General features: G+C 27.5%; 1 long non-coding RNA gene across 1 annotated transcript; it reads left to right on the top strand.

The window, feature by feature from the left end:
- Window positions 1–589: 589 nt before the first annotated feature.
- Window positions 590–8,427, top strand: LOC120075127 (uncharacterized). Its single transcript, XR_005481197.2, has 3 exons — window positions 590–1,069; window positions 2,317–6,404; window positions 8,020–8,427. It is a non-coding gene; the product is annotated as an uncharacterized LOC120075127 (long non-coding RNA).

An 8,427-nucleotide genomic window follows, 5' to 3' on the forward strand; every position in this document is an offset into this window, starting at 1 on the left:
GACTATTGAAGTTTGCATACATTTATGAAGTGAATTCATATTTCCCTATTTATCTATTTTGCACATTTATATCTTACAATTCTCCACTCGAAATACATACTTACTAACTCCATCATATTCATTTCAGACTTCATAACTCAATTTTGTTGAGAAAAATCTTCCAGTTATACCACATGAATAAGTAGAAAAATAACATAAAAATTAAAAGAAAACAATAAAACTGAAAACAGAGTGGAAAACTCAAAACTCAGAGAAAAACCACAACCATCATGTAAAATAAGTCTCTCTCTGATCACAATTAAAAGAACACTCTCTCAAAATCTTTATACTATTCATATTTCTTTCCACTCTCAACCTAGAGAATATATAAAGGGAATTTAACTAGAGTTAAACATACACTAAAGTTTAAAGTATCTCTAATTAGGATAAGTTAAAATCAAAGACAGAGAATCCTTTTATGATATCTGACTTTTTTTAACTTTTCGACGTGGGACAACTGCACCGTAAAAAAGCGAAAAAAAGAAAAGAAAAAAAAAGAAAAGAAAAGCGTTACTTGGTTGGTTTGTTCATCAAGAACGAGGAAAGAATAACCATCATTCATCATCCTTTCCTTTCCTCTCTCTCTCTCTCTCTCTCTCAACTGCTTCTAAATATAACCAAACTCTTCTCTCTTCTCTCTTCTCTCCATTATTATTTGCTCTTAAATTCACTCCCATCTGCCTTCTTCTTCTTTCCATCTAATCACTCACTCTTCTCTTCTATGGCTCTCTCTTTTGCCCTTTCAAGAAGGAAGAAGAACAAGTAAGAAGAAGAAGACGATGATGATGATGCTCTTTCTTGAAGTCTCAAAGCGTGTTTTCATGGGGGGTTTCTCAAAGGGTTTCCAACAGAATTTATTGGCATTCTGTCCACCTCCTTCTCTATAGAAACACACCCATAATTTAAGAGGGCTTTGGTTTTTGGAGGTGGGCATACTGCCAATTGAGCTCTGTTTGGATCCTCTTTGTAACACCCTTCTTGATATCCTTACATTTTTAACCTTTCATTATTATTTCATCTCCCTCCTCAGGTATTCATTTCAATTTCCTTTTTTTTCCTAATAAAATTTTAGTTTCTGAAATTTTTTATTTGGGCTTTTGAAAATAGTGGTGTGAAACTAGAAAGTAGGTAAAGATAAAACAAATAAACTTGTAAATCAAATGGGTTTCAAAATCTCTGACATTATGTTTTATGCATCATATATATTGTTCCTCTTTGATTTCTTAGCTTCATCAGTCTCAATTTTACCAAAATCATCCTTTTTTTTTTTTTACTTGAATTTCTTCTGGGTTTTTTGAGGTCTCATCAAATCATGGGTTTTATAGATCTTCTTTTTGAATATCTCAAACCCATGAATCTAGATTCTCAAAAAAAAAAAAAAAAAAAAAAAAAAAAAACCATGAATCTAGGGTTTTCTAAGTAGACAAACTAGACATAAGGTTTTTCATAACATGCACTTTCTTTTTTGTTATTGACTTGTTTCGAGGTTTTACTCGATGAATCTTCATTTTAAGGGTCAAGTTATTTATTTATTTTTACACTAATTTTTCTTTTTATTTTGTTGTCCCTATATATATATATGAGATTTATTTATTTATTGATTGATTTATACAGCCGCAGTCATTGATTTACGTACGTGGGCTCATGATTAAAGCCTGACAAAACCCATTAAGTATTTCTCTTAAAAGACGATTTTATCTTCTTCATGGCCTAAAAAATAAAAAAATAAATAAAAGAATACTGCTGGCCTGTTGTAACGTAATCTTAGTAATATCTCATCAGCAAGATTCTAACCTATTGGATGAAAGTGGCCAGTTTTTGTTTTTGCCGGCGATCATGTACGGCGGCGGCGGCCCTGCAGCTAGCCCTTGCTACTGTTCCTTTTATTTATTATTACTACTTTTTCATTTTGTTAAATTAGGTTCAGGTTGGTTGACATTAATTTTACTATTGGATAAAAAATGGCATTGTGTAGTATTTTGGGGATTATAATTAAGTTTATAGTAATTTTTTTTATAGAATTATAAATTAGCAAAATCTAGATCTCTCTACTAGCAATAAGGTTTATCACTCAAATATTTTGAAAGTAAAATTTAAATTTTGTTATATTTACAAATTCTTTTGTACTATGCTATGTTTACAAATATTTTGAGTCTAATTATTATATTTGCAATGACCCATTTATCATTTCTTAAACAAATGTGAAACCCACCCCATGTTAAATTAGGATTGGATTCTGAATTCTGAATCTCTTGATGTTTTGATTCTATGTCACAGATTCTAAACCATCTGGAAAATTGATAGCTAGCAGGGGGAGAATATGAAGAATTATGAATTTCAAAATGGGTGAGTGAATTTTAATTTTCTTTCTTTCTTTTTCTTTTTTTTTTTTCTTTTTAAATTTCTTGTGGATTTATTCTTCATATATATATATATTTATTTTGTGATAAAAGGTTATTACTTGTGAGGATCTGTTGATTCCATATTTCATTTTTAAAAAAAGAGAAACAAAATCGAAAATAATAGTGAGAGGGCGTGCAAATTCTTGTCCCCAAAGGCCAAAGCGATGGGCCAGCTAGTAAGAGTTTTTTTTTTTTTTTTTTTTAAATAAATAAATAAATTGGGATTTTGGCGCGGTAATGAAAAGCCTTTTAATTTCAAATTTTTTATGGCAAAATTATTATGGGAGTAACTTATAACAGCAATAATTGTAATCTTTCAAAAAAAAAAAAAACAAAACAAAAAGAAGTAATAATTGTAAAGTTTTTTTTTTTTTGGTGGGTTTTGAAAAGAGGAAGAACACTCCTTGAAACAAAACAAGTTTTTTAAGGTTAAAAAAAAAACAATATAGGAAAGAAACAAGAAGTTCTAAAATGTTTTGTAGTCAGACTTGAATTTTTAACACTTTTGGTCTTGTTGAGTTTTCAATTTTGGCTTTTATTTATTTATTATTATTATTTTTACTTTTAGTTATGTCTTGAATGTGAAACAAAAATGTGGTTTGATAGATAATGGTCATTTTTAATCAACAGATGGAGTAAAACTATGTTTGGTAATAATTTTGGTTTTCATTCCTTAATTCTTTTAGATGAACGTTTGTGTGTTTTTTTTTAATAACTTTTATGTTGTACAAGCAATTTTAGAGTTATAAATATTAAACATTAAATTTTTTAAACGTTAGAAACATGAAATATATGAAAGAAGATATATATGTATTTATATGATAAGAAAGTACCCAACTCTTATTTGTCAACAAATATAAATGAAGAAAACAAGTGTTTAGGAATTAGGAGTTGCCAAAACAGCTTGCTAATAAATGTTTGAAGTTGATGTCTTGGGATCTAGTGAAAGGATTCCTATAAAAGGTTTCATTAACTCCTAATTCATGTCGAGTAGACCTTGTTGTTGCGAGAATTCTTAATTCATGAGTTGTAGGGAGGCATAGATTTATGCTCATATAAGTTTTAAATTTGAGGTTGAAGTTTTTTAATATTTTTCTTCTAAGATTATTATGATGTTTGTATTTGATTAATGTTTGTATTTGATTAAAGTTTGTAATAGATATCATGGATATTTGGTATTTAATATTTAAATTTCATGAGATTTTAATGATTAGTATGTGTTCTAGATAAATTTAAGTATTTTAAATTAATAAGACAAGAACCCAATAGTGGGTTGGAGACTCTGTTTGACTTTTTTGAGTAGTTAGCTCGACTAACCAGGATTTTTGAGTTGGTTCAAAAAAATCTCTCAACTCAATCTAACCAAACTCATGTACGTCTTTAGTAAAATTCATGTCCATCCTATTATATTAGGGTTGGTTGTATAAATAACAATAATCATCCCAAAATAATAAAAGATATAGAACAAGGATACACATATTAGAGATATGACCAAAAATTAGTGCCATATATCACTGATAGCAACAATTAATAATAGCTATCCGCACGTAGCACAACATTTGGTGCTTCTTCTTCTTGTTTTTTCAAATTGAAAATTATCACTGGTAGCGACTATCATTGATGATAATTGATAGTAGTTATTAGTGATAGCTACTGATAGTTGTTATGAGTGATTACTTTCAATTTGAGAAATATTAATACAGTCTTTAAATAATACTTTCAATTTGAGAAATATTAATACAGCCTTTAAATAATAACACTTGAAATATCACTTTTCAATTTGCTATCAGTTTTCAATGACTATCATTGATACACTTTGATCAATTATAATCAAACTTGAAATATTAAATACCTAAAGCTATCAGTGGATATCAATGATAGACTTAATAAGTAGTTATCAAGTTTTGGAAGGAAACTATCATCTTTAAAAGATTAACATTTAAAGCTATAATAGATAGAAGTCAATCAATAAGAGGTTTATAAGTGACAATCTCTCTGATATTTACTTAAGTCATATTACCAATATCATTAATATTGTTTATTTTATTGATTTATACCTAAGTCATATCACTGATAGCTATGACTATCATTAATAGTTTTAATCAATGGTTATCACCAATAACTTTTATCAGTGGCTATCAATGATCATCAAATGGAGTTGATTTTCTTTGATATTATCAATACAGGGATATCACCTAAATTCTATCATCATATCATTTATATCACTTATATTTTAGTTATAGATGATAGCTTCTATCATTGATAATATGTTATTAGAGAGAACTTTTGTCATTCTTTTTTACCATCAAATAACATATCATCGTTGATAGCTTTTATTACAGATAACATTTTATTAGTGATAACTTCTTAGCATTCCACTTATACTTTAGTTCGAGATTCAACTTTATTAATTAATTAGCTAAGTTGGTTATCAATGATAGACTTCTATAAGTAGTGGGTATTATTTGTGAAAAAAATCATCAAAGGGTAAGCTATCAATGATAGAAAATATAAGTGATTATCACTTATAGACTTTCATTAGTGATTTTCGATTTTGAAAGATTAACACTTAAAGCTATCAGGGGCTATCATTGAGAAAGTTTTATCATGGTTATCAATAATAGGCTTTTATCCCTAATAGACTTTTATCACTTATAGACTTTTATCACTATTATCTACCTAAATTCGATATTGCTAATACATGAGTATGACTGATATTTGTCTAAGTTTTATCAGTAATATCACTAAAAATTGTTATTATCAATACACAAATATTATAGTACACAACACAAATATTTTAGTTTGTGCCCTTCATTTTGAGCCATCTATGTCATTTTTTCAAATTTATTTTTGATAGACATCATATTCTTAAAGTCCTATAAAAAGAAAAAAAATTATTGGCATGTTTGATATCGTTCACATTTCTTATTTTTGGAGAAATAAACATATTTAATAACTATTATTGTTTTTTATTTCAAAATTTTAAGAAATATTTCTAAAAATGGTGGAAATTTGTGAACTAAAAAAAAGTAGTCTCTTTCAAATCTGTTTTCATTTGTTATTTATATTTAATGTTTCATTATAATAATCAAATTTGATGATTGACTTGTTAGTATTAAGTCACATATGAATTGGATACTTTAGAGGGTATAGAAAACTAAGTCTCATAATTCTTTTGAAAAAAAAATGTAAAAGTTAGATAAGGGAAAGAAAATTAAAAAAGAAAGAAAGAAAGAGAAGAAGCAAAAATTAGAGAGAACACAATCTTTTTTTTAAAAAAAAGAAGCAAAAATCGAAGATAGAAGAGAAAACAAAAAAGAAAAGAAAAGAAAGGGAAGCAGTAAAAACCAAAAGAGGGAAAGAAAATTTTTAAAAAAAGAAAAAAAATAAAGGAAAGAAACCGAAACGATTAAAAAAAAGAAAGGGAAGAAGCAAAAACTGGATAAAAGAGAAAGAAAATAAAAAAAGGAAAGGGAAGAAGCAAAGTCATAAGAAAGAAAAAGAACAGGAAAAAAAGAGAAGAAGAAAAAAAAAAAGAAAGAGTAGAAGCAAAAATCGAGAAAATAAGAGAAAAGAAAAAAAGAAAAAATATCGAAAGAAGCAAAAATTGAAGAAAATAAAGAAAAGAAAAAAAAAGAAAGGGAAGAATAATGTGTGCAACAAAATAGGCAAGGGAGGGTTAAATTGAAAATTAGAAAAAATTCAAAAGTTGACTAGTCAACATTTCTATGTTTGCAAATATTTTAGAGATGTGATATATTTTTAGATATGTTTCTCTTATTTTACTATCTATTACAAATATCCACTATATTACTAGGTAAAAAGCAATACCGAGTCGTGCATCACTTCAATTATAAAGGAAAATACAATTAATTTTTTTAAGAAGAAGAAAAGTTTTGAGGAAACTGTGACTGGACATTTGAGTGGCGGCACAAAGAAAGGTGCATCTGGGGATTTTCTTAGGTAAAGTAACTTTTTTGTCTCAAAGTTTTGGGTTGAATTTTCATTTGTTTCTTAGGTTTCAAAATGTTACAATATTAATACTTAAGTTTCGAGTTTGGTTTCAACTTAGTTTTAGGTTTCATAGTGTTATAATTTAGTTATTAAGTTTCAAGATTTATACTTTTAACTTCAATTTTTACTAAATACTCAATTTTAATGTTTAGAGTTAATATTTATTGATTAATCGAGGAGAATCATAATTAATTAAGTTTCACTATTTTTTCAAACGATATTAAAATTAATTTAAAATTTTTATTTTATGATTATTTTAAATTAATTAATAGACATTAATGCTAAAATTAAAGTGACTATTTAGTAAAAAATCGATGTTAAAAATATAAATCTTGAAATTTAAGGATTAAATTGAAAAAAAAAAAAAAAAAAATCACAACTCAAGACTGAATTAAAGTCAAACCTAAAATCTAAAAGGTTATACGTGTAACACTTGGAGAGAAATTAGTTCCAAAACCATGTTGTTTTCTTTTGTTATTTTAATGACTTCTAATTATTTCTTAGGAGTATTATAAATTGAAAATGATGTTATTAAGCACAATAAATTAACATGTATCTTAAATTATTTTTGCAGTTGGAAAAAAAAAAATAATTATGACTTCAAAATTTAAGAAGCCTCACCATTCAAAATTAAATTCTCCAAGATGATTATGGAGTAGGTTTGAAAAGATTATAAACTTTCATTTAATGTTCTCGAGAGTAAAAGCTAAATTTAAAAATTAAAACAAGTAGTTTTCTAATATTTGCTTTTGTGTTTAGAATTTGATGAATAATTTAAGTGTTTCTTTAATAAAAGTGAAATTTAGAATTGAAAAGTTGGGAAGAAACAAATATAAATTTAAAAACTGAAAACCGAAAATGTTATAAATTAGGGCTAGTATGGTTATCAAACGAAGACTATTTTGTGTATATTAACAAGCAAGAAGATGCAACAAAGGCTACATTAGCCACTGCCACATTGGAAGATGTTACTACCACATCAAATTCAAAAAGCTTAGACAACTCAAGGCCACACCAACTTGGCAAATAACTCAACATTTGAATTTTGTGCAGTTCTGAATTTCTTAATATTACCACTCTTCAGCTGTCCTAAATTAAATTACTATAGAAACCAATATAGAAATAATTTTCAAATATTTGGAGAGTGGGTTTGGGATGATCTTTGCCACCAAATATTTAGGGGACGTTCGGGACAAGAGTTATCATTAAAATATAATAATCACCTCTTGCTATGATAAAAACTATTTCAAAACCTCTCATTAGCTACCGTCAACACTATTTCAAAACCCCAATTTGTTACCGTATTTACTATTTATTACCGTTTTTACTATTTTACCTTCATCATTTTTTTTTCTATTATTTGCTATGGTATTTACTATTTTCTTCTCAAACTAAAATAGTTTACACATCAAATACATAACTAAAGTAATCTACACCCCAAATGTAAACTATCGTAACCCAACTATAATAATCTAGGATTATAATAATTAACTCATTGTCCAAAACGCCTTCGTAAATATGATTTTGATACTATCTGATTGTGAATCACAAATCAAATTCACAGCTTGATAATTGGTTAAATGGGGATGGCATAGCTACGAGGCATGCAATTTGATATTATATTGTAATGAACATCTTCATACCCTCATCGATTAAGAATGGCAAATACAAAGGGCGATTTGTTATGGGCTTTGAGGTATTCACCCAAGCCAACCATTAACTTCATTTGCCTATTCACGTACTGGCGAATTGAGATTTGGATGGAGAGCTTCCACAAGGATCTTGACCAAGTTTATGATAGACTTCTAAGTCTTGGCCAACATATGATCATATCAAAGTAAAAATACTTGATTGCATTCTAAATACTATATTTATCTTTGCACATTTTGTTTAATTGTTAGAACAATATTTTGTCACACGACAAATTCTTACTTCTTTATGTGTGATTAGAATAAAATGCATATGCTTCCAT

This window comes from Benincasa hispida, chromosome 4 (genome assembly GCF_027475165.1).
Source record: "Benincasa hispida cultivar pf3 chromosome 4, pf3_genome.v1.1, whole genome shotgun sequence".
Classification (NCBI taxonomy): domain Eukaryota; kingdom Viridiplantae; phylum Streptophyta; class Magnoliopsida; order Cucurbitales; family Cucurbitaceae; genus Benincasa; species Benincasa hispida.